General features: G+C 40.7%; 1 long non-coding RNA gene across 5 annotated transcripts; it reads left to right on the forward strand.

Annotated features, from left to right (window-relative positions):
* The first annotated feature begins 4,090 nt into the window (after positions 1-4,090).
* Positions 4,091-27,654, forward strand: LOC118248689 (uncharacterized). 5 transcript variants are annotated; one of them, XR_004778826.2, is made up of 8 exons: positions 4,091-4,275; positions 8,246-8,415; positions 8,717-8,937; positions 16,739-16,809; positions 17,819-17,959; positions 20,704-20,817; positions 21,244-21,461; positions 22,826-24,698. It is a non-coding gene; the product is annotated as an uncharacterized LOC118248689 (long non-coding RNA). The 5 variants fall into 5 exon arrangements; XR_004778824.2 differs by lacking the exons at positions 17,819-17,959; positions 22,826-24,698 and adding an exon at positions 26,211-27,654; XR_004778825.2 differs by lacking the exon at positions 17,819-17,959 and having other exon boundaries at positions 21,189-21,461.

Raw genomic sequence — 27,654 nt, forward strand, 5'->3', positions numbered from 1 at the left:
CCAGACTAGGGTGGTCACTTGAGACTGTGTGATATGCTTTTCTTGAGGAGCGAAGTGGTGTTGCTGTTTTAAGTTTGTCATCCTAGGCAAATTCTATATTGGGTGATGAATGTTATGTGCATTCAACCCCTTAAAACAGCAAAAAAAGACTGTTCCTCTTTCTCCCAAGTGCTGCTCTTTTACATGTCCATGGATTGTTGAGTAGTGTCCTTTCTGTACCAGAGAACCAACTGTTCCTTGTACCTCAGTGCAGTAGCTCCTGAGTAAAGATTAGTCTCTTTAGTCTTTAAATACATGGCTTTAACATAAATAGTGTCTATAATCCAACACCTTGCAGATGGGAATGTTATCTGTTTATAGATGGCTCTCAGGGCATCTAGAGCAGATGTTTTGGTGGCTACAGGCAGTTTGTTGACTGGTTAAATTCTATAACAAAACACTTCTATAAAATATTAACCCTTTGGGAACATTTTCAAATTTATTTTGCAACATAAGGTGGACACTTAAAAGACAGAATCAGAAATGCACAGAAAATCACAGTGCATAGTATTTTGGTTATACTGGAATTTCCCTCAGGAAATATAATATAAATTCCCTGGCTGCTGTTTAGGGGAACTAGGAAAAATATGAGATACATGTGGCCAAGTTCTGGCCATCAAGCCAAGTGCAAAAGCCAAATACTTGAATTGTGTGGGTCTCAAACTGGAAACAGGGCTGTGCTGGCATGGGAAACACTGAGTAATTGAAATCCCTGATGACAGGATGAAATGAAGCAGCAAGTACTACTGAAGCTGACATTGCTTCCTGGGGACCAATCTGTACATCCAGCCTCTGAAGCTTCTTGGAGCACGGTGAGTTGATACTCTGAGACTCTCCAATTTCTTGTCTCTAAGTGTTCAGCTCTTCTTGGCCAGGCAAAGACTGTGTTATGGAGCTAGCAGCTTCAGGACTTTGAGTCTTCTGTGCTTAGCATATGCCTGTTGTAAGGCAGGAGAGTGTTTGCTTTTACCTCTACGGATGGTCAATGAGGAGTATCACCCAGCACATATGTTCCACTGTATCCTGTGCTGTGACCTCTCTGAGGCATCATTCTCTTTTACGGCAGCAAGCTCTGACCCTTGCAGGGACGGCACATAGTGCATGCTGGCAGCACAAACTGAATAGCATCCGTAGCCAATCCATCCTCATTTACAGGTTGACTTTTCATATTTAATAGCCTACTCAGATGAGCTGCACAGGGCTGTGTATGAGAAAGGCTAGAAGCTGCTGTGTGCCTGCCAACCAGCTTCCAGCTGGAAAGAGACCTGAGTAATTCCACAAACTACATGAAATGAGTTTAGAATACATTTCCTGCTGCTGCGCCTCTGAAAAGGCAAATAGTTGTTTCATTACTAAGGAGCATTGAATGCCATTCAAGGAGTGTGGAATGGCATGCATATTCAGTTAAAATTGCATGGGGCAGTGAAAAAATTTATGCAGATGTGCATAAAATCCACATACACTCCTACAGGCAACCCAGTTGCAGCAAATTAACCGAATAAGTTAGCTGTTTCTTAACAGTAACTTACTGTCCTGGCTGATCTCTCAGGCTTTTTATCAACAAATACTGTCAATTTCTGAAGTCCCAAAAGCATAAGATCTAGGAAATCTGGCTAATGGGGCTCATTCACATTCCTTTCCTCTTCTCAGATTTGTGCTGCTCAAAGAAAATGCCAAGTGTTGGTAGGCCAGGAGCTGAATTTAAAGTGGAGCCTAGAAACCTGGTGTAAACACCTCCATTGGCATTTGCAATCTCTTCATACTGCTCAATTTTCCATCATGCTTTCAAAGCCATTTAATGAAATGCAGAAGCTTTTCTCCCAGTAGCTGAGATGCTCTATGTTTCAACTGTCAAAGGCCTGTGACACTGTCCCACCTAAAACCTTCAATCAGAAGCAGGAACTAGAACATTGTCAAATTAATGGCTGTGATGAGTTCATCACTGGAACAAAATCAACGTCAATTTATTGACCCTAGATTTTTATTCTCTTTGCCTCAGGTGAGCAACATTACAGCTGACACAGCAAAGGTCTTCCCATATACCAGCTTTCCTTTCACCACGTTACAAACCTCACTAGCTTTTTTTCCACATTTTACAATCATTAATGAAAATTAAAAAAATATAAAAAAAAATACAGTCCTCATTACACAAAGCTTCTTTCCTTTCTTGTCACTTTCCCATAAAGATCTGAATGCTCAATAATAATAATAATAATAATAAAAAAAAATGTCTGTCATAAGCATCATAAAATAGGCCATTCTGTAATCCATATAAGCTCCACTTTTGGGACACTTATAAACGTCTAATATACAAGATCCTAAATTTCAGGTCACCAGTAAAGGCAAAATACCAAATGGTCTTAATGTACTTCTATGTAGAGTAGCTTTTGGAAAATTTTCCAGTCAAACATAAGTTGCAAGTGACACTGTAGGAGGTTCCTACAGAACACAGGCATGGTGATGAAACGGTTCCTTCTAACCCTTTATATTGTAAGGATGCCTTACAATATAAATTTGTATATATGTAAAAATCATTAATCACCAAAACAGATCACTGTCTGTAGCTTCTGAATGGAACTTTCTCCCATCTTTGGATACCATTGTTTCTGTGAAGTCTTCATGTCCCACGGTCTTTATGTTAGGGTTACTAAACAAGTTGTTCATTTAGATAAGCCAATGCTCTGGGAATCTCTACCTAGCCCCCCAGCAAGTGATTTTCTGAATACTCTTTATGCCCCTTTATCCCAGCTGAATAATGCAGTCTGTATAAAGCTTTTTTCTTGCAATACCATTGCTAGACTGAGCACTAAAAATACCTTATATAATCACAACAGGGTTCATACGATAATATAAGCAAGAACAATAGGGATGATCTCTGTTTTGAATTGCATGAAATCATTTGGCATCTAAACCGCTCAGTTTTGAACTATGTGAAAATATAATTTGACTTTATTTTTTCAACAAAACATGCTGCACACAAGAACCATCTCTGCCATGAATTAAGGAAAAAATGTACTTACATTTCAATAGACATCACAAAGTTCCCACTACAAAAGTTTTCTCTTAGGAGCTGCCTTGTAATACTAGGTCATCCATCCCACCATGAAGTTCAAAATGTATTCTTATAATTGTGTGCATATATTTTCACTTATGAAGACTGCTGCTGCAGAAAGCCCTATAACTTTGTTGAAAAATTCACCATGCTGAGCTGAAACCACAGAACTTTGTTTCTTCTGTTTTGTGGGAAGCCATGTCATACAATGGCCTTTCATATTGTCATCCAGGCAGAACCCTTTCCATGACAATGAGATAACAATGCCCTTGAAGCTTTTCTTGTTTGTCTAAGTGAAACATTGAATATTTAAGAAAATGTCAGACATATCCGCAGCTTGCAGAAAGGAACAACAAAGGAGTGTTTATTATTTATTACAGTAGGACACAACTGTGATGCCAGGACTTTGTTATTGTAGATGCTCATAAAACACTGGCAGAGGAAGTTGGAGGGATAGAGCTGTTAGTGACCTAAACAGGCAGCACTGGGGGTTGCTAACATAAATAGAGACAGGAAAACAGTGGAAGGGAAGCTAAAGAGAAGCTTTAAAAGGTGCATAAGATATGTAAAATGCAAAGGGAAGTTCAAAGTTTTGTGGGGTGCAGTACTCCACCTGAAATCTGTGCTGCATGTTTATCACACAAGGGAACTGTGTTAGTGTTATTAAATGTTATTAAATGCTAACTTGGTACAGGGGTGACAGAAATACAAAACTGAAAAAAAAAAATAGGGTCTCAGTGAAGAATGAGCTCCAGTGAAGAAAGCATCTTAGGGAACTCTGTTTTGCTTTATAGTATTGCATGAGCAGAAAAGCAAGTTAAATTATTGCATATATTATCTGTGTGTAATGACTCATTCTTGTTCTGGAGGAATGCAAGCTGACTTGCAATGCACTTAAACATTACACTAAAAATATCTCTTTACCATCTATGCTCTGTCATACAGAAATATTTCTTGAAACATTTTTTAAAACAATGACACATATTCCTGCTCAGTTCATCAGATCAGTAGGCTCTGACTGCTTCTAAAGCTAAACAGCTGCATGGGGGCCTTAATGATTAAACCTTAGAATATTAGGTGGCCTCATGTTCTTGCTAATTTGATTTTAATATTCTGTTTTGTGCATCACACTGAACCTGATGTTTCCAGCTAACTACAGAAGAACAGCATGAGGAGGAAGGGAGGTAAATGGAGAGGGAAGTATGTATTGGTAAATGTCTTGTATGGTAGACTCTATAACCTAAGGCTGTCAGATTTGGTAATATGCTGGGCTGCACTTTGTGTCTTTGTGAATTCCAGCCTGACCATCTTTCCCCAGTAACACTGGAATGAAACAGTCTATTGATTCTAAAGAAAGGCAGTTGTCTCAAAGGTCTCCTAGACTTGTGAGAAGCATAGCCCAAGGAAAGGTAAGAAAGAGGCTCCAACCACCAGTATACTCCTTACTTTAAATGATTGAGGCCACAAAGGTGATCATTTGTGAGACACAAATTGTTAAGAAGCCAGACCTTCTTAAGTCTACTGCTTGTGGCATTCTTTTAAACTGTGACAGATACTGATTTGATAAGGACATGTCCTTTGAAAACCTTTTCTGTTCTGTTGTGTTTTTTTTTCTGTTTGTTTGTTTTTGTCAAAGAAATGCCAAGTTAATCAAAATGTAAACCTTTTCTGACGCCTATGTAGTTCATCTGTCTGCATGTTAACTGACTCTTGGCATTTTCTTTTAACCAGCTTGGCATGCTTATTTCAAGAAAGCCTGGATAGCCAAGGTCCGTGTCTGCTCCTTTATGGGGATTGCTTTGGGTCTGATCAGTCAAGGACCCCAGAGTCTCTCCTCTGAGCCTGACAGCCCTAAATTCTCAAGAGACCTGAAGGCTCCCAGGCTGCAGTATGTTTCTTCCCTGGTGGTAGAGTCCCATGTTCAGTTCAGGCAACCTGAACAATGTTCTTCAGGAATTAGTTAAGGTCAATAAGGAAGAAGAAACCTTAAAGCCTTGGGAGTCAGATGGCCTAGACGTTTTGGGATTGCCTTTAAAGGAAAAAAAAAAAAAAAAAAGAAAAGAAAAGAAAAAAAAACTGATTAGAAATCATGATTAAAAAATAATAATAATAATGTTTTAATGATCTTTTTGTGGCTATTTGTGAGGATCAGAATTTTCATTTTACATTCTAACATTATTTTTCCCTTCAAAATTCAAAATAATGGACTTTGTTTCTGTACAGAAGTTATGATAAACCAGGCACTGGAATAGGCTCCCCAGGGAAGTGGTCATACTATGAAGCCTGTCAGAGTTCAAGAAGCATTTGCCAATGTTCTCTGACATAAGGTTTGATTTCTGGGTGGTTCTCTGTGGAGCCAGGTGTTTGACTCCATGTTCCTTATGGGTCCCTTCCAACTTGGGATATTCTATGATTCTATGGATCCTTTCAGGGAGTTAAAGCAATTATTGTCTGAACAATGCTGGGAGAAGGCTGTGTGCTCAGACTCTATTTGCAAAAAAGCACTAAATTCTGTTCATGGTGTTTTGCAAACAGGAAGCACAGGATCTGTTTATAATTTTGCCGTGTTTTAATTTTAAAATCATTATTGCCACTATAGAAGAAGCCAAAGGCCTGATATGAACCCCTTTACGCTACCATATTTGGTCATGTCATGCTTATATGTATATTACATGTGGATATCAGAAAACTTATTTTTAGATGACAAATGAGACTTAGGTAGTTTAAAAATAGCCAGGGGTAAGGACTATACTGTCTTTTTAAAAGACAAAGTACAGCTGTTGCATGAGCAAACATGAACAAGTCTCTCCCTCAGAAAAACTGAGTTCTATAAATATGTAAGCAAGGTCATAAAAACAAACATACTGCAAAGAAAAATTATTCTGATTTAAGTATGTGTGTCAGCAAACTCACTGCCTATTCTGTATTCAGATTGGTACCATAAGAAAAGAAAGACATTTGGCGGCAATGTTAGAGAGTTGCAGTTCTGCAAATTTTGTTTAAGAATTTCTCCTCCGCTTTGCAGAAATGAAGTGGGAAAGCAGAAATACAGAAAAGCACTGTAACAAGGGCAGGTCCTGAAGCCAGTCAGCCACTAGCAGCAGAATTGATCAGCACTGGAAGATCTAGTAGAGAATGGATGGTTTGGTTTGGGTCCTCTGATGAATGAACAGAAAGTGACATGAACCAAATGTTGTTTTCTGTGGAAAAGTTTTCATTTAGCAAATATACTTGCATTAGTTAAAGAAGAATCTATATTTAGAAGGTGGTGGCCCCCAAAAATAACATCTCTGGAGGTTTCTAGGGTAGTAAGATACCTGAACGACCTACCTTTTCTATAAAAGTTACATGTGTTTTGGTAATCAGGTAGTAGGGTACCTTCCAATCAGTTTGTTACTATATGTTTTGACTAACCGAATGAAAGTCACTTTGATGGCAAAACTGTTGTTTCAAGAGAGAAGCCCTATGACTTTTAAATTACTTGCAATTACAATTTCATGCCATTGTGATGTAAATGCATGGGAAGTCATGCTGACTAATGGAGATGGCACCTGAGTCACGGAGTCACGATCTAATAAGCAAGTAATTACATGGGTTGTAATTAGCTCTTTTGGGGTATGAAAAGGGCTAAAAATGGGAGAGGACACTTTTTAGAGTCATTCCACAAGAGATCATCTTCATCTTCCTTATTTCTGAAATCCGAGTTTTGAGTGAGAGAGAAATCGTTCCCTGTTGGAAATGATTTTTTGATTTTAGCACTAAGGTTAGTTAGCTTACTGGAGGAGGGGGAATTGCCAGGGAAACATAGCTCTATAGTAGTTTTAATGTGAGGCTTTTTAGAGGAACACAAGATATTTTACTGAAACCAGCACATTCATTAGAAACTTAGCTAAGCTATCATAAAGAATGAAGCAAATGGTGATCAGAAAAGCAGTATAGAAAGGAAATTAAGAGTAGTGAGATTTTGAATAGAATTTATAGGATCAGGATTGCTTTTCTGACATAAAGTTAACGCTACAAAAGCTAATTGCTAATACACCTCCATCTAACCAAGAGGAATCCATTCCCAATCAAACTATAAACCCCAGAGCCAGCTGAATTTTGATGCCCAAAAGAAAGAATTTATTTCTCTGAAACACTGGCTGCTGCAGCACTAGCTTCTAGCTTAAAATCCAGAGATGTCACAGCACACATTGCTAATCCACATCTTTTCTTGTCTCAGAACCAAAAATACTGGGTTTTTAGCTTGTGAGAGGTGATGAGATGCTCTTTTGAAAATATAAGTAAACCATTTTTCACTTCCAGACTGCAGAGTCACATGTAGCCCATGAAGCTGTCAGTAACCAAAACAGTTACTTCTGACAGATGACCATTCACAACCACCTTTATTGTACCTCTTGACTACAAAAAGTTATTGTGAGGCTCACTGACAGTTTTAGTGAGAAACTCTAGTCCAAGCCCAACTGGGGAGAGAAAACCACAGACCTGAGTTTTTTTGATCAGACAAAAGACAAAAGCTTATTTACACTTGCCTACATGAAAGAGAGAGGGAGAAAGAGAGAAATGGCCTTCAAGTCTAACAAGCTGATATTTTTCATAAGCTATTCAGTTCAGTGTGGATACGAAAGAGTTTTCAATACTAAGTGATTCTTTTGGTGTTAAGAGTGCCTCAGTGCCTTTTCTCCTGAGAATAATGCATTTTAATAAATAGCCTTTTCTGGAGGCAAGATGAGTAGTACCATTTGTAATTCCAAGCAAATAGTAGTTTTAATTAAGAGCCCAATCCCCCCATGCCTTAATTTGATAGTCCACAACACTGGTTTCACTTGCATTTGTCATGTTCATTATTAATCTGCAAAATGAGCACTCACAAGACAAATGAGAGCAAAATACTCATAGGGTACATGTAATTAGCACACGACTTATTATGAATTGTGATGATCTCCTTGATAATTAATCAGGCTTACAGTTGATGTTTGGAGACAGTCCAGCCACGAGATATTTCATCAAATAAGACCAAATTCCTCTGGGACCATACAAAGACATACTTACAAACGGGGAGGCAAAAACTACAGGTTTAAAAGAAACATTGTCTAACATTTGTTAACCAGGCTTTAGCCTCCACTAATCAAAGCTGGAATTGTTTTATCTCAGGCTTCTGCAGAGAGGGCAGCCTTGTGCCTCTTGGCGGTTGAAGCACTTGAAGGACGCGGTGGAGCAGCTCTCCTGATGCATTGATTTGCTTTCAGAAGAAAAATGCGATAGACCACCTGCAGAAGGACAGAGTGCAGTTACCTGTGAAGGGATGATAGAGCTGTGCAATAGTAAGGACTTGGATCTTAATTCCATAGCACAAAGTAGGAGCAGGACCCAGAGCCCAGTTTGTAGGGATACAGTCATGCTACAGAAAGAGGTCTCAGATAGTCAGGCTGCCGAGAGGCCTGGGATCACCTGTCTATAAACAGGAAGAAGGGGTTGAAAGCAAAGCTCAGTATTAACATGTCCCCATCCACCTTAGCCTGGGCTGTTTTGCAAGCCCTCATTTTCTCCCAAGTAGAAGTGCATACCCTTCTTGGGTTGTTTTTTTTATTTATTTATTTTTCCTCTCTCTCCGTTAAAATGCAGCTGAAGAAGCGTTCAGAAGACTTCTCAGCAACAAGCTGGAGCCATCAGCCAGGAGAAAGGGGCTGAGGCCGGTGTGGATGCAGCCCCATGAGGACCCTGCTACCAGAGTGCCTTTGGTGGGGTACACGCCTCTCGGAGCTAGACCATTACGAAGAGAGACCTCCAGTCACCTTCAGTCACCTCCAGCCTCTTGTAACATCTGGCCTGGGCATCAGAACAATGTAAGACTGGTCTGAAGGGTATTTCAGTTCATAATTAATTTTCTGGTATTCAACACATGTTGTGCCTTCCCACTGGCATGAGGAAGGGAATTTGGCCATACATGGTTTTGTTCCTTTGGTTGGTTGGTGTGTTCCTTCATTTGGCCTCTGCATGCTATCAGTTAACACCACAAGTGTCGTCAGCTCCAACGGTAATACAAGACCCAGGCCATTTAGGAGCAGTTAAGTGATGTCAGTCTGTGCCTTTGCTGGGATTAAGAGTAACTGGAACTGACTTTAATTTATTTGTTTTATCTTCCCTCCTACCACACTCTTAAGCACCTGCCTCATAAAATCCCTGCATAAATGATTAAACACATAAGGCCCTCAAAGCTGTAAGAATGCTACAAGATGACAAAGAAGAGAGTGACAGTAACTGTTCATGTGTCATCAAACAATCCTCCATCCAGGGCACACAGATACGGATGAAAAAGCCTACCATCTGTCACTAGCAAATACCCAAACATTATCCAGTGGTGCAGCAAAGCTCTCTGTGTCTCTGTTTTGTGATATTCATCAGCTATTCCCACTCCATTTATTATGTACAATACATTTTGAGTGTGTAGGTTGCAATGCAATGCTGAGCCCATAGAAGCCAGCCAACCTTTGCCTTATCTCTCACAAAATAGATTAACATTTTTCTGTATTATGGCTTATTTACCATAATTGCTTTATACATGTGTGGCCAACACTGAATTGCTTTTCTCAGGCTTCCCTTTAGAAAAGTAGACTTCTGATGACTTGTTTCTCCCACTTTGCAAAGTCATTAAGACAAAATGTCCTCTTCAGTATTTCACTGGTAAATTTGCAATCTGTCTCTATTACCACATCAGTGTAGCTAAAGACATGCTACAATTTGTATTCAACCTGCATGAAAAAACTGAATGTGAGGTATTACAGGTTGTTGCATTCATGAAGCTTTTATACCTGGAGAGAGAACAATGCTCAGATTTGATTAAAATTGTATTTTCTGCCCTTGCCACATCAAACTGTTAAGCACTTTAGACATGTCCAAAGCACATTAACCTGCTAAAGCTTGGCACAGCTGCACCTAGCTGCTTCTGCTGAAATGATGCTAATGTTTAGTTTGCACAGCACATACTGTAAGTGACTGTGGCAGGACACCTCTGCTTGCTTGAGGAGATTTTCATTTTACCACTGTAGGAAAGAAGTGGGGAGGACCTTTGGACTTGACTCTAGACTGGAGGTCATGTCTCTATGCCTGGCTGCTGCAAAAGCGCCTGATGGAGCTGTTGGACAGCCAGTAAATGAATTCAATAAAGCATAAGCCAGCTTACCAAACAAATTATTGCTCCACCTCTTGTCAGAGCTGTTCATGTGCTTAATGTACTTGTAGTGGAGTGATTTCTCTTCAGTTCCACTGGGTACAAACAGCCTTTCAGGGCACCAGAGGTTTGGCAGCAAGCACAGTCTGTGAATTATAATGCTCCAGTACTGAAAGGAGGACATCGGTCCATGCAAAGCAGCCAGGGACAGCCAGAAGGAGGGAGGGCTGATGGTCTGGTCTTCTAGAAATGCAGCTCCAGCTCTCTGCCCTTCCACACAATGCCTCTTGCTTCTTACTTGGGAAAGCCATGCAGCTGTCTGTGCTTCAGGCCTTTACAGAGGACATCCACTGAGAGAGCGTGGGGCACACTGAGACCCTGGAGTGAGGCCCAACTGTTCGCACATTTGTGATGCTCCTCCTTAGCAAATGCTGCCTCTGCAATGCACTTGCTGAATAGCTGAGGCTAGCAGGCACCACTGGAAATCATCTACTCCAGCCCCAGTCAGAGCAGGGTCAGCTACAGCAGGCTGCTCAGGACTCTGTCCTGTCAGTCCTTGAATATCTCCAAAGATAGAGACTCAACGCCTCTCCAGACAACCCACTTCAGTGTTAAACAGGAACCCTGCTAGCAAGAACCAGTGTTAACAGGAGTGGCTAAGATGAAGCATGAGACAGGCCTGGGCTTCTGCCCCCTGTGTTTTCTTCTCCAAGGCTGGTATACCATCAGGCTGGTATCTTGACACTTAATGGTAGTAGTATATTTTATATGTTGGTCACTCCTCCTAGGAAAGGAAAAAAAAAAAAAAAAAAGAAAGAGAGGGAGAGAGAAACTGTTGGTTTTAGTGAAGATTACAGGAAGATGAAAGTTAGATTTGGTAAATAGTTTTTTAGAAATGAGTAAATGATTTTTTTTTCCCTTAAAATTTATTACTAATATTTATTCCAATCAGTTTTGGTTGGAAATAATTATTTCAGTATTTTGATTTTTCTTTGTAATTTTTCTCAACTATGCAGAATGCATAGTTGAAATAGAAATATTGTCCTCAGCACAATTTGTAAATTCAAAAAAAATAGCTAGCTTTGAAAAGCCAAATATAAGGTGCAGCTTAGTGGTTCTGATTGGAAAGTACAAAGGCTTTGAAAAGCCATAGAGCAACAGAAGGACTAGAAAACATGTGGGGGCAGAATGGGGAGAAAAAAAGTCACAGGAAAAACAATTTGATTAATTTCTTGGTGATCTAGAATGATTTCCTTTGTAATATTTTGTAAAGGCTGAGCAATTCTTCCTTTGGAAGATGGAAAATTATGTCCACAGTGTCTGTCTCCCTGCAAAATCCCTAAGAAAAACCCAAGCATGCAGTTTCATTGAACTCTAGCAGTAGGCAATGGTGTTTTCCTTCCACATACTGTCTGTGGGAAAAGGTAAGGAAAGTCATCTCGGTTCCTGGGACAGCAAAGGAGGCAAACAGGGCCTTTGAATCCCATGGAATATGTAATGACCATATCTGAGAGGAGATTATGCAGCAAGCAAGGTAGAGAGTGTCAACTGAATCACTGCCAAAGTAATGACAAAAATAAATAAATAAAGGTAAAAGGTTACAAAGACAGAACAGGACTCATTTCCTCCTTGAATGTGAGGGAACAGGCAGTAAAGTTAATTAACTGCTTCCGAGATGGATGGGCTCCACAGTGTAGTCTCCCAACTGTCAGGGAAGTCACCCTGCTCAGCGTTTGTTCAACTAATTGCAATTAGCAAACAAGTGATCTTTCTCATCAATTGATTAGGCTTCCTTAGTGTCAGGGTACTGATGGCTACCTGACTTTCCCTGTGTTTTTTTCCCCATGCTTTGTTGATAGTTGCCTCATTTCAATAGTCACTGAGCTATACTCCCATCCCTTCAGTCAGCAAAGGAGCCTCCTTGGGCTTTGCCACACTCCAGGCAACAATTATCAGGAACGAAGTTGCTGTCCATTCTGGAAGTGGTGATTAGTGAGATTATCTTGCCTCAGAGGCCCTTGTAGGGATGCGTGGATCACTTACACTGAGAGACTGTGAACCTCATATGTTGACTGAGGATATTTTCTATTAACCACTACTAGAAATAGTGGAGAAGACTCACAGTAGAAGAAAGCCAAAAATTACGCTGCTGCTCTGAAGTGTTTAACAGCTCATCTGTCAGTGCCACGCCAGGTCTCCAGCTCCTCTCTGTCAGTGCTGTTCCATGGACTTAGGTTGCACACTCTCACATCAGTGAAGCATCTGACACCATGACAGCTTGTATTCTCTCTTCCACTGAGCACATTTTTGTCCATTAAAACTGATAATGGATTATAGATTGAGATCAAAATTCCTTCTCAGCATTAACAACTCCCTTAATTACAAGCCGATAATCCAAAATCAAATCCCACCACTAACGTCAAGTATTATACTGAACAAACTGTCCTTTCCAGGGAGAACTGAGGAGGATATGTTTCCAAACATTGCTCTTTATGACTGTAAGTAAACATGTAAAGACAGCTTTGATAAAGAGCTTTATCATATACCCTAAAACAGTTTGTCACATCAACTGTAAATACCAGGATGCTGTATTTTATGGTACCAGGAGCTTTATACTTAAAAAGGTAAAAGCTACTTGTCTGTAGATGCTCTAAAATCTTCTGTGAAACTTAGTCTATGAATTTTGTTGTGAGGCAGATTTCATCCTTACTGAAGAGTCCATTTTTTAGTGAAATTCCGAGAAAAATTTAAGGTCTGAGTCAGAAATCAAACGAGAAAAATGTTTTTCTCATTTGTTATATGCAATCACCACATTCACCAGCTTTATATTATTGTCACACACAAAGTCATCATGTCTCATCTGTCTATATTTACTCATTTATCACGTACTTAAAATCATAAGTATGATTTTAAGGAGCCTACACTCTGGCACAAGTTCCTCAAATTCTCATGATTGCCAGCTCATGTCTGGAGATCTCGGTACAAGACAGCAGGTAAATGTAAAACCAAAAACTGTCATGCCCTATACAACTATCTGTGTATTCCATTTCACACTTTACACATCAGTTCTTAGCACAAAAATTAGGTAATCCCTTTCCATTCAGCTAGTCCACTTCAACAAAGATCTATAGTGAACTCTATGGACTGTCAAATCTGTTTCATTACAACACTTTTCATTTAAGGAAAAAATGCCTTTGCTCATTTCAACTCTCAAAGCAGATTATCTTCACTCAACGTGGAAAGCAGTAATGATGGACTAGGAGAGGAATGAGGACTGGCTTCTGTATTTCAGACCAAATGCTCTCTCTTCATTCCTATCCAGCTCGTCAGCCAGTCCATTCACCACACTGCTATCGAATGTGTCTCAGCCCAGAGACTCTCATTTACTGTAGCAAATGAGCCAATAAATCTAACATGTCATAATCCAAAGCCAAGCAAAAAACACGGGCCTGAATCTTCCACCAGAGTAAATCTGCACAGCTGGAGTATATCCTCTACTCAGTTTTGATTAATATCAGCTGAGGATATGACCAAATTAGTATAGATCTTATCACTAAAGCTGTATTGTGGAATTTATATGGGTTGGTGTGTTGGTAGGTTAGAAGAGCTGGTCATAATGCATATCAAAACTGGGACCTCTTCATAATGACACCCTCTTTTCTTCTTCCTGTAAACATCAAATGGGATCTTGTGTGCCTCTCCTATTAACATGTCTCCTGTCCTTGTAGATATCTAAGAACAAATTCCAGGGAGTTCACAAGGCTCTGAGGACCTACTGCTTCAGCCTGGACCAGAGTTCAGTTATTTGGTGGGGGGAACTGCATATGAATGAAAATGTGTCTTGGGAAGTAATTTTTTTTGCTTTGAGTAAGCAGGGAAATAAAATTTTCCAGATAAAGGCAGATCTACCTGCCATATCCCTTCCCAATGTCCTTTTCCCAGTCATCTGGGACTAGTGTCCCAGGCCATCTGCTTCCTTCTGCTAGCTTCTCCACCTGAAGATAGGAGAAACACAACACAAGTCATCACAGTAGAATAAATGACTCCACAGACTCTTTGTGTCTGGTTATAATCAAACTCTAATTGCTACAGCCAAGGGAATGAGAAAAATATTGTAGTAAATAGGTCAGGGAGAAAATGATTTCTTCTGAAGATTTCCTACTCTGTTTGAGCAAAGCCTAAATCATGATCCTGTCATCCTTCATGTGATTTAGCTTCTGGAAGTTCTTTACATCCTGGAGCTACAATGTCAGCACATCCACATATGTTCACGTTTTCTCTGCGAAACTTTGCTGTAGTTGCTTCTTGCCTTCATGCTGGCTACCATACGCAATCAGGCTGCATTGAGGATGAAAGGTATTTTTAAAAAGGGAGAACCTAAAAATCCATTGAAAGTCTCTACTAATCTCCTCTACACTTGTGTTACAGCTGTGCAATAATTTCCTGGACTCATTACTATGGAAACATTTTGTGGCCATATTATGCAGTCCAGCAGTTACCAACATCGAATCTTCATTCACTTGTAAATGATACATCATCTCCATTTCCACATGCATAAGAAAATGATTCTATTAATACGATTACAGTTCTGACGTTTCCTAACTAAGGCAGCCTGTCACAGCATCTGCAAATCCCAGAAAAATGTGCTGTTTCTCTTCATTTTCACACATGTAATCTGCTTTAACTCTATTGTTTGTGTTCTAGCTTCCAGAGAGTGGTGTTGTGTGGAGGAGGAATGTGGGTGAGATGAAAATTTGAGGACTGTAACAGCACCTGTACCCTATCAGATCAAGAGTCACTCCAGTCAGAGTCCTGTAGGTGTGGTAGGTAGCAGAAACCTAGGGAGGAAGCAGAAAAGGAATGTGTAGGGACATCTTTCCAACAGTACAGTTTCAGTTTCCCACGTAGACTTGGAGACTTTCTGTGTTGGAAGATTCATTTGTTCTGTCATGTTTAATAGTTGTAGTTAAACCTTTCTTCCACCGGACCTGTTCAAATTATTTCAAGACCATCTCTCCTTTTGTCTTGCCTTCAGCCTGGAGTAAAAGTAGCCTTTTTCTCCAGCTGAAGAGATCAAGTCTATTTAATATCTCTGTATAAAGAAACCATTTGATATCTGTGATCATCCTTCTCTTTTTCTTTGTACTGTTGCATACATCCTCTTTCAGATAGGGGGACTGTTAAATATTATAATGAATATTCAGACAATATTCCACAGTGACGCTTCTCTTGTCCTTTTCTTTCATTGGTTATCTTTTTCTAATACTTCATACCACTTAATTTGTCATTTGTAAACAATCAGACTGAATATCAGTAATTTATTCTCTTTAATGTTGGATGCAGGACTTGAACGTATACTAAGTACATTTGTGGACAATATTCAGCTGGGAGGAGACACTGACTCCCTCGAGTGTAGAGAGGCCTTATAGAGGGATCTTGACAAATTAGAGGGCTGGGCAATCACCAACCACATGATGTTCAACAGGAGCAAGTGCTGGATTCTGTATCTGGGGTGGGGCAACTCTGGATATATGTACAGACAGGGGGAATGAGAGCCTGGAGAGCAGCCCCACAGAAAGGTGTCTGTGGGTTCTGGTTGATGGCAAGATGAGTATGAGTCAATATGAGTGTGCCCTGGCAGCCAGAAGGGTCAGCCATATCCTGGGGTGTAAGCAAAGCATTGCTAGCCAGCTGAGGGATGTGCTTGTCCCTGTGCACTGGTACAGCCTCACCTTGAGCACTGTGTGCAGTTCTGGGCACCACAATATAAGAAGAACGTAAAACTATTAGAAAGTGACCAAAGGAGGGCTAAGAAGGTGGTGACAGGTTTAGAGGGCAAGAGGTATGAGGAGCAGCTGAGTTCCCGTGGTTTGTTCAGCCCAGAGCAGAGCAGGCCGAGGGGAGGCCTCATGGCGGCCTGCAGCTCCCTCACGAGGGGAGCGGAGGGGCAGGCGCTGAGCTCTGCTCTCTGGGGACAGCGACAGGACCCGAGGGAACAGCATGGAGCTGGGACAGGGGAGGGTCAGGCTGGGGGTTAGGGAAATGTTGTTCACCAAGAGGGTGGTCGGGCACTGGACCAGTCTCCCCAGGGCAGTGATCATCGTCCTTAGCCCATCAGAGTTCAAGAAGTGTTTGGACAATGACCTCAGATAAATGTTTTTATTTTGGGGTGGTTCTGTGTGGAGCCAGGAGTTGAGCGTGATGATCCTTGTAGGTCCCTTCCAACTCAGGCTATTTTATGAAAACACTATGGTTTCTTTCTTGAATAGTAATTTCAATTCCATAGCCCATCATAGTGTTAAGGGCTTGCTTTTTCCGTAACTATGCAGTCACATTATTAACATTGAATTTCAGCTTTTCCAGACCGCTTAGAAATATGCTGATGAGCACAGATGCAACACAACTCCCCTGGTGGCTTCTCCACAAGAAAGCAGTCCATTTCCTCCCTCATTTGTGTTTTTTTTACCTTTTGACAGCTAATTCAAGAGAGAACATCCATGTTCATCCCATGACACCTTAGCCTTTGGAGAGATGCTTCAACAAAAAGGTTTGGAAAATAGAATATACTATATTAATTGTGTCACTGTTCCCTGAGTATTGTGAGACTTAATGTCTCTCACAAAAAGATGTTTTAACTCTTATCTAATTAACTCATGTATATATAATTCTTTTCTTTATTATAACTTCCTTCAATTTCCCTGCCACAAACTGAATACTAGTTTGTAGCTTCCTAAAATAAAAGAAGATTTTTAGATTATTTTTTCAGCAACTTAAAATATTTTCAATTTATCTTGGATTTTCCAAATTATCTTTAAAAAGTAAAAATAATATTTTAAAACATTTTTAATATCAAAACATCCCTTTGCATAATGGGAAATAGGTGGCACATTCACCGCACTTGAAGGATACACATAGGATAGTATTATTGAAATTAAATTCATTGATATCTCCTGGCACAACAATGAGAAACCCTTCCCTCTGCCATTCAGTTTCACCAATATTTACTCAAGTGAAAGTCAAATAGAAAGGAAAAAGAAAATAAGAGGAGGGAACACCTACACTTTCTTTTTTCTTTTTCTTTTTGTTTTTCTTTTTCTTTTTCTTTTTCTTTTTCTTTTTCTTTTTCTTTTTCTTTTTCTTTTTTTTTCCTGAATAGTTCCAATCCTAACCTATCTTCTGTTCCCATATAAGAATCTCCTACCACTGCAGGGAATGGCGAAGGTTATTATCAACTAGGAAAATGTGCCATGCCCTAGAAAGTTTCTTGGAAAGGGACCTATTCCCAAGTTCCTTTCTGTCTTTGAAACTGCTTGTTACTTTTGGAACAGCACTTTGTGATGTCCTTGAAATAACAAATCTATCAGGCATTGGAAACTATTTAGAACCCATCTTTACTAGCTATGTAAACAGAAAGTTGATTCCTTTTGCTCAAAGCTATGTAATGAGGAAGTGGGCAAGGAAAGTAAGAGCATTTCAAAGGACTAGAGCAGAAGTCTCAACACCCATGAACACTGGAGTGTTGCACAGTGCTACATAAGGTCTTTTTTACATTGCAGCATCTGTTGTCCTGTGCCTTGGGATGCTGCAGGCACTGAGGGGATGCAGTGTCACTCTCCTTTACGCATAGTGTTGGTCTGAGGCAACCACTTCACTTTCCTGATTTGTCTGCAAATAAGAGAAGGGCAAAAACATTTTAGGTGAGGGCAAGGTGAACTTCAATACTGCTTTGTTTCAGAACTGCTTTCTTGCTTGTCCTTTATACTCCCCTGCTCTGTTGATATTTTTCCCTCAGCCATAGCATGAATATCTCATTTTGACTGCTTATTCCCTGAAGCTAAAATACAAACCCTGCCTTCTTGCCCTTGTTCACCTCCCAGCCTTGCTGGCATTTCTCTCTTTTTGCACAAATCTGTACCAACAATAGCTGCTCCATCCTCATATTCCTTCATGTCTACCTCAATGCCTCTCAATCTCTCCACCACTGAATGTCAATAATGACATTCTTTTGGCATTCCTCTTCTTTTACATTCTTTCTGCTGCTTCTATCCCTCAAGAACTCACTAGTCTCTTCTCCTTTCCTACCCACTGCTGTAATTATAATTTTTCCAGTCTGTCAGTTACACCAGTTTCAATGAATTGTTTGTTTGCTATACCAAGAAACACTATTTTCTTCCCTGTGCCCTATATGAGACCTATAATTACCACAGAGAACTGACAGTCAGCTAGCTATTCCTGAAAACCCCACAAACCATAAAGTAGGAAGATTTAAACAGGCAATAATAGCTAGAGTTTTTAAAATATTTATTGAATTATTCATTATGAGGATGGAGTCATGAGGGCTGGGGGTGGCAAAAGTCAAATAGTTGAGGATAAAGACAGAGACTGATTTATCAGGCTGTGAATGAGGTAATGAATGCCATATTTGACTTTCTTTCTCCACCAGCAGTCATACACCAGCTCTATATAACGTGCCTAACACTGATCTGCACTCTGTTCATTCCTGCCTCCATGTTCTGCCCTGACACTGGTGGGCCACACACAAAAACAGGGCTGGAGCCTTTTTTTTTTTTTTTTTTGTGGCTGAAAGTAGTAAAGTAGTATTTGAAACTTCCTTGTGCAAAGACATGCTGCTTAGGATGGATCATGTTGGCCAAAATCCTACTAAATTCTGGTTTGTAAGCTTAATTCTTGATTAGAAGAAAGAGAGAAACACAAATACTTGCATGATGTGCAACAGTAATCCTGAGAAAGGAAGTCTGGATGAAGAACTAGTCCAAAGCTCATTTTATCTAATGGGCTCCAGAGCAAGCCATCAAATGAGCACTGTGGTTACATTAATTCCTCCTTACAGCATAATTTGTTATAGTACAGAATCACTCTGACCTTCAGTCTGGGACTGTCCTCCATACAGTCTTGAGGGACTTGGACGTTTAGAGACCTTAAATACAGGCAGCATGACTCCCCAAATATTGTCACACAAAAAATATTCTCTTAAATCTTCAGGGACTTTTTCACTTAGAGAAGAGAGTAGTTGATAAAATCAACACTAATACTACATCGCTCCACTTTGCTCTTAAAAGAGAAGTCCTAATTAATTATAGTGTGAAGCCATCTTCATTTTATCATGTCTTAATATCTGTCAGGAAGTTGTAAAGACAATTTTTATTTATTTTTTTAATGTGGAAAAAGAGTTAATAATTTATAGGATCTTAATAGAGACTATTCCACCTGGCATTTAAATAAGACAATAAGAGGCATTCTAACCATCTCAGTATTATTCTTGCTTTACTACTCTGTAAGTGAAGAGGCTTAAATGATGCCTAAAGATAGTGGCACAGGGACATTTCCGAACCCATATCTAGAAATCTCTAGGTGTGAATATGAGATAGATAATAGATATGAGAATAGATACTGAAAACGTCTGTATTGACTGCTCTCTCCTCCATAAATTAGCAACAGAGCTTTGAGGGATGCTGGACAGCCCCAGAGATGAATACAGAGCAGCCTAGGAGTTAAATGGGTTGTCCAAGGTGATTTTTCAGAGATTACCTTCTCCTTTTCACTCCCACACCCTGCAGCCATACAATGAAGTTGCTCCAAGACACTCAATGCCAAGAAAGAGACAATGTTTTATCTGAAGCAAAAAATATATATAACTCTCCTCTTGCAACACTCTCCCCAGTTTCAGGCACAGCTGCTAATAATAAACTCTGCAAAGCAAGTATTGGGGTTTGAAAGAGAAATGACAAGAAAGGGAATGAAAGGAATGGAGCCTTTGACGGTTACTTGTCCCCAGAGTGATTTGCATTTGTTTTCTGTGCTGGGAACAAGCAGGAAAATCCAGTAAAGTCAGAAAATACATTGTAACCCCTGTGTCAAGTTTCTGTGGAGATTAAAGTTAGCATTGTGGTTTTTTTTCAACCTCCTAGACCTAGAAAGATGTTTTCATCAGTGTCTTTTCTTTCTGAGGCTGGATTTTTTTGGTTTTGGTTTCCTAGATGACCTTTAATTTCTAACCAGTTCCCTGAATAACAGTCATAATTACTGTAGAATGCTGGTTTCCCATTTCACAGGTGGTACATAACAAAGCTGGACACATGGAGATCAGCACGTTGACCAGCACACTGATTACTCTTGAGACTTTAATCTCAGAAACGCTCAACAGCCTTAGTTAATATACAGTCACTGTGTGACCCCACAGCTCTCAGTCTCTGTAGCAAATCCACAGCCTACAGACAAAGAAGTATACATCTGTTAAATAAAGCACAGTCACCAACTTTCACACCTAAAACATGACTGCAAGGGCCTCGTTTCTTTTAAAGAGATTTTAAAAGAGAGAGAAATCTATGTCTTTTAGGAATAAAAACTAATTTGGCTAAAAGGGAACACAGAACAAACTTTCCCTTGGGCAAGGTACCCTGTAACTATCAGCCTCTTGCAGTTTGCCTGCTTACAGACCAGTCGCAGGGAAAGACTGGTCCTGCTGCTCCAGCTCTCCTGACTTCCAGAGGATCACACATGGGTGAGATCAAGACCTATCATGGTGGAGGGGAAGGTAAGCATGCAAATACTGACAGCAGTGCAGGAAGCACAGAAACTCTCTGGCTCTTGCTGCTGGGCTTCTTGGGGCGAACTGGGATGAGGAGTCCCCTGTCCCTTGTGTTCTCTAGGAACTACCTTCTGACACATTCTGGACACTGGGGACTTTCCTCATTTGAACGCGGGGCAGTTTTTCCTTCCTGTCTGTCTTTCAAAGCCTGTCGTGGCAGCTGAAATAGAAAGCTTCAGTTTCTCCCCCTTGGCTCCCTGAGAGTAACCCTGGGGAGGCTGCCACATCCTCCTTGCCTCAACCCTGGGCTCCACCACAGCTCTCTAGTGGGGCTCTCGTAGCCCAAGTTCACCACTACATTGTCACCCCCCTTGCAGATAACTACATTCTGCCTCAAATCTGTAATACTCCTGTTCTTCTGCAACATGCCAGCCCTTCAGGTAACCCGGAGCCTTCTAGCAGCCAGAAAAACACCTTGTCCTGGAAAGGGTCCAGCTCCGTGCAGGCCTGCAGCTCCTGCCCCAACAGAGCTGCTGCCATGGTCCTCAGTGCCCACCTGTGCCAGGGGATGCCCCAGCAAAGAAGACCACCACATCTGAGATACTTGATCCATGCAGGCAAACCGTGCTGAAGAAGGGAAAAACCAGAAGGTGAATGCTGTCATTCTGTTCCCTCTCCCTCTTCACTCTGGTCCAGCCTGCTCATCTTTCAGGATGTTGCATTATAAAAGCAAATACCTGGAAGCTCAGCATGAAACACATCACCTTTCTGGTATACGTGATCACTAGCACAAGCCCCGAGCTGGCTGTTGAAATAGAGATTTTCTCAGACAGATTTCCCAGTCTGTTTCATGCTTTTTTCTAAAGAACAATAGACTCATGCATTAGGTTTTAATTGTCCCCCATAACAACACCACTGTTTCCTGCTCCAGACTTTTTCTTTCTGTGCTCATTTTTTTCTCCTCCCTACTGTTGCAAATGATACCCACTGAGCTCTGCAAAGAGAATCATAATGGACTGCTGTTCAGCTTCGTTCTAGAGATAAGCAAAGAGCAGGAAATATGCCAAAAGGAACAACCTTGAATTGTCTGAATTGGCCACATTACCTAAGAGTCATTTTTAGGAAAGTCTGTCGTTCAGGGTCAAGCTGAGTTCACACCCTGCAATTCGCAGAACTGGTGTCATTAAAGGAAAGAATTCCTGCTCTGGCTGCGCTCCACAGTGAGCCAGCAGATTGCCATCCTGATGAGGCTCCCAAGGGACAGGCTTCAAGCAACCACTTTGGGTAGTTTATTAGACTTTTACTCTGAAATAAAATGACAGAGTGATAAAGAATGTACAGTTATCTCTTGCTGCTGCTGTATCATTGGAAGTGTTTCTTTGCCTGTACCTTACACAGAATAAAATGTTGTTTCAGAAACTTCTTGTAACTGATGTAGGATACTGACATTGAAATTTGATTTATTTAAAGAAAAAAGAAATTCCAGTATGTGATCTCCAGAAATACTGCATAAAGATTTCTCTTCTAGCTTTCAAAGTTTCGATTTGACTCTAAATTCCAGGGTGATCATTTGTAATGCAGAAACCTCTCTATGTGATTAGGTTAGTTCCACCAAGCAAAACTGCAATTTAGGAGGTCACAGACAAAAGTACAAGGAAGGAATTTTAAAAATCCTTTCCTCTCTCTGTTAGAATTCATACTTTTAAAATCTAGGGAAGTTTTGTGTGTGTGTTTTTGTTGTTTGGGTTTTTTTTGTTTGTTTGTTTGTGTGGGTTTTTTTATAGCCTTGAGTCGTGATTTTGTAAAACTCCAAATTCAGGAGAAAATCCAGGTTAGATCTTCGAAGACGCGTGACAAGATAGAAAACAGCTGCTCACTGAAGCTCAGTTTTCTGCCAAAATGCTGCCTTATGACAAATGCATCGTCTTTCAAAATCATTAATCAATCTTATATAAAAATATTCTATAACACTTCTTTATAGGCTCAGACACTAACTTCAGTGTTTTTTTGGCAGGGGGAGAACATTTAGGAACTGCAAGGAAACCATGATAGAAGGCAATCAAGACCAGATTCTAAAAGCTAGAAAAATGGAAAAAAAAATGTTTTCAAGACTGGAAAGCTTCTGAAATAATGGAGGACACGCAGGAAAAAAAAAAAAAAAAAAAAAAACTCAGAGCAAAAAGGCAAAGGACTAGAAAATACATTCAGACTGTTAGTTTGGGTTTTCAATAACAGAATAGCAAATTGGTCATTGCTTTTGGTATAATACCATCTGTCAGTATATACATATACATTTAAAATAGCTTGTGTATTTCACCCTTCATATGTTCTTCTTTAGAGCTGTGCATTTTCAATCTAAGGACTTCAAAGCATTGGGTAAAAGCTACCTCATTTGTAATGCCCAAGGAAAGATGCAACAGGCATATGAGTAGTAGTTGACCCACCTAGGTCTGCCCTGGCTGATCTTTATAGTTCCTTCTGGTTTTGTATCTCATCGAAAGGTTCTTGTTTTATTTTATGTCACAGTACCAAATGTAATTCTTGCTGTGGGAACGTATGGTCAATGAGATCTCTTCTTCTTTCACCACCCCAGTGATGTCTTTGGTGAGGGAAGTTTACCTGTAGAGGTAATATAAAAATAATATTTTTGGTGATTTTTTTTTTCCCAATGTAATATAATGTAATTCTGTTTTCAATCAACTGCTGTTGGTCCTTTTTGGATATTTCCCAGCAACCCTATGCCAAGTCCCAAAAATGTCTCAGGGCAGGAGTTAATATTCTCCCATTTGTTTGACAAATAACAGTCAGAAGTCGTTGGACGAATCTTCCAAAGCAGTTTACCAAACCAGGAGAACTGAAAACAACTCATTCCCGAGAGGATTTTGATTTTGGCTTTAAAAACGTAACAAGAGATTTTTGTTTTCAGTTTTTCCAGGGCAAGGATATTCAGTCCAAAAAAAATAGATAAGAAACTAAAACACAACTAATGTCCTTAAGAAGTCAACAGTCACATCAAAATGTATGGCTAACTCAGCTCTTGATTAACGTCACGTGAAACTCATGGCTCCATAACTAAGAGCTCTGGGCAAAAGCCGAAAACTTTCTAGAGGTGTTGCCAGCTGTTTTGTAAACGCCAGAAAAAAGTGCACTTTTCCCAGATGAGGCAGCAGCATGTCTGCTAGTCACAGAAGTGCTTACAATTCAGAAGTGTCTATTTATGTTGCCCTGTGACTAATTGCATTATACATACCTTGCAGGGACCAGGCAGCAGCTCCACACCCTGTCATCTCTCTGTAAATCACAGTGCTCAAAACTGAAAAACCCTTTTCTTACTGTTTCTTTCTTTAAATGAAGTTGATTTCTTTTTTTTTTTTTTTTAAGTAAGAATAAATACTTTTTTTGAGTAAGAACAAAATATGAAGTGAGAGAGAACTGAAGTGGAGATGGTCTGGAGCCACAGGCTCAGACAGTTTAGAGCAAAACTAAACTGCTGGATATAGAGGAGAAAATTATGGTTTGCAATGGGCAAAAGAATCTGGTTCACTGAGGTCACCCAAGTCAGGTGATGTTCCAGTACCATGAAAAAGGGTCCTTGTGCTAATGGCCATGAAAGTCCTCACTCAAAGCTGAGGTTTGGGATGGGTGTTCCAGGACTCTCTCCCCTTCTCCCCATTGCCAAGCCACTCGTTTGAGGCTCAAGCCAGTCTACCTTTACAAAATACTACAATTTTGGAAAAGGTCCAGAAAGACAATGAGAAAAACTGCTGAAGAGAATAAAAGTAGGTTTTTCTTTTTTCTCGGGCTATTATTTACTTAGCCATTCACAGGACTATGTCAGTGCTACGGGAATACACAGGACTTCATGTGTGAATACCTTTTTTGGGCTCTGTCCTAGAAGCCTCTTATTTCCTGAAAATAGGCCAATGGACCTCTTTTTGTTTTGCGTTGTGTAGTAAGGACGATGCCCAGCCCACACATTCAACTAAATTCACCTACCCTGAGTGCTGTGCTCCTGCAGCCCTCATGGCAGGGAAAGCCAGGGCTGTCCCACTGTGATAGGGTGTGATAGGAAGGCAAAGGGTCCAAGCAGGGACCCTCCATGGCTGCCACCACTCCTCAGAGCCATGCAGACCCCAGGTGAGTCCATGAGCTTGTTTCCCTGAAGGAAAACTAGAGCAGTTCAGCTACAGAAGTGAGCTGTGTAAGCACGCTTCCCAGAGCCACCAGAAGCAGAAGTCCATGACTATTTCAGCTGATTCACAGTCTGATGCCTCTGACCCCAGCCTACTAGCAGTGTGAATGTTCTAGGTAACACATGAAAAAATATCAGAGTATGGGGAGAGACCACTGTGTTATTTCTTATACTGAAAGCCAACAGCTGGCTTTGGCATAAAGAAAAACTGGTTGTTTCCTCACAGATGTCCTACCATTTTTTTTCTGTGTCTATGGTCTTTTTCTTTCACCCCCATGGGTAAAAAGGACCTTGTTTCTTTGCACTTAGCATTAATGATTCATGTCTCCAAGGGCTGAACTGGAAAATTTCCTAGATTATACACCTGCCAGTTCTAGGAGGACTAAATGTACCAGCAGTGGGTGGACTTACTCAGGCTCCTATTAAGCAACATCTGTGGGCGGTTTTCAGTCCAGCTGTTAACACGTGACTTATTCTGCAGTTAGATCAGCCATGTCAATGGAAAGAGTAGGCTTTAAGCCTCCTACCGAAGGGACAGATTACAGTAATTACTGCCACCATGAAATATCTTGCAAATGACAATGGATAGGCTCAGGGCCCCACATGCCAGCTGAATAAATGAGATCTTGCTACTCACACGCTGGCAGGTCAAATGCTGCAAAGTGTTTTAGGGCAGGCATTCATGGCCTGGAAACACCTACCAAGATATCGGACACAATCACAAAGCACAGCTGGCAGAGCTGCCACACTGAGTCGGGCCACAAACACACTCCTCTCTAAATGGGAAGAAGAATAAACCAGCTTAATATGGCCATGAATTAATTTACCCAGAGTTTTTTAAAGTTTGCAGTTACGAGGCAAGAGAGAGGAATGAACAACAACAACAAAAATCAGTGAGAGCAAACTCACCAACAAGACCTAAAATTTGATTATGTTTTAACAAATAGATGTTGTTTCTAATTAATCAATTAATCTAATTATAGCGCATACAAATTATGTAACTACTTATCAATCAATTAATCTTCAATTAACTTGTTTTTAATTACTCCCATTTTAATTAATCGATCTGCACTTTGTTTGCCTATCTCAGCCACGTACTCCATGACCCAGGAGATCCCTTCTTATCTTCCTCCTCCAATCTCATTTTCCCTGCCCTGCTTTCCATTAATTTCACATTAACTGGTCTTCTTTCCCTCCGCCTCCCCAGCTCCTCCTCCCGGCGTGCAGCAGCCAAGGACAACACATCGCAAGCAGCAGGAGAGCCCTTGGAAAGCATGGCCATTAGGCAGCCCGCTCTTCCTTCGAGCCCAGAAGGATGCCAGGCACATTTGCATTGTCAGCTTCTCTGCTGGAACAGCAAAAAGCCTTCTCTGGGTCTGTGGCAGCAAGGCTGAAGGAGCCAGGCAGCCTGCCGAGCTGAGGCCAGGGGTGCACAGCTCCTGGGCACAGAGCAGCTCCAGCCTCAGCACTGCTGCACGGCCGCAGCACTGCAGGCAAAGAGCTCATGCCAAGCCCTAACCCTTCTCCTGGCTTTTTTGAGGGGACTCTGCCTGTGTGATGTGCAAGGTGGAGGGCAGTGCTGTGAGGATCCTGTATTTCCCTGTGAGATGGGGAGATGATGGACTGAGCTGATGGACCTAGTGTGTGGCTACTCAGGGTCAGCATAAAAGTAGGAGCAGAAATGCTACCCAGAAATGCTAAGTCTCCCTCTCAGGACCCATACACAAGCAAGCAGAGTGGCACAGCCCAAGCAAAAACCTCTTCTCACCTCTTAGCTCTGTTAGCTCCTCCAGCAGAAGGCCCTCTGTTTCTCACACTGCTCAGCGTTGACGCCAGGCTTCCTGCTTTCCTGCTGCTGTCAGGCAAAAGTATTTTGTCAGGCAAAGTATTTACCTGCTGCTCAGGAGGCAAGTGCAGGTTTGGGAATGGTTCTTCATCATGCTCACTGATTTTTGCTTTTTCAAAACAAAGTACTGCACTTGTCCATGAAATGGATCTGATCGGATGTTGCCTTCACTCCCCATGCTCCTGGCTGGTTTTTGAGTACTCACAGAGGGCAACAGGCACTAGAAAAGGCCGTAAGGATGCTACTGTTTCTGTGTTTCTGATGCTTTGTTAACAGCCATCTCAATAAACACAATGACACCCACACTTTGAACACACAAGTGCACTCTGAAGAGCCTTCCCTTAATCATTTCTGCTGTGAGTAATACTGTTTTAAGCCTTTCTACCCCTATGGAGTTGCCAAACTTGCAAGTCCCTTTAAAAAAATGAAGTAGTAACACAGTTTAAACATCTACTTAAAGCTAACTGAAGGGTGATATGTATAAACAACTCATTTACTGAAAAGACCGGCATAAAAATCTGACAAGCAAGGAAAAGTAATTGAAAAGATCAATTTGCCAAGAAGCAAGTCTGAAGATAAGTCCTTGAGATGCAGCATCTTGTCTTCAAGGATGCCTCAAAAAGCGACATGGCTCTAGGAACTTTTTTCAAATTACACAGATTATGTATTATCTATGTTACTTTTTCAATCAATACTCATACTTTTGTATTCAGTTGCAGACATTGCAATGTAGGGACAGTCCGAAGCATCGAACTGAATTAGTATTTCGAGTGCAGTTGTTAAAGTCTAGTGCAACTCTAAATGG

The sequence above is a fragment of the Cygnus atratus genome, chromosome 7 (genome assembly GCF_013377495.2).
Source record: "Cygnus atratus isolate AKBS03 ecotype Queensland, Australia chromosome 7, CAtr_DNAZoo_HiC_assembly, whole genome shotgun sequence".
NCBI classification, from domain to species: Eukaryota; Metazoa; Chordata; class Aves; order Anseriformes; family Anatidae; genus Cygnus; species Cygnus atratus.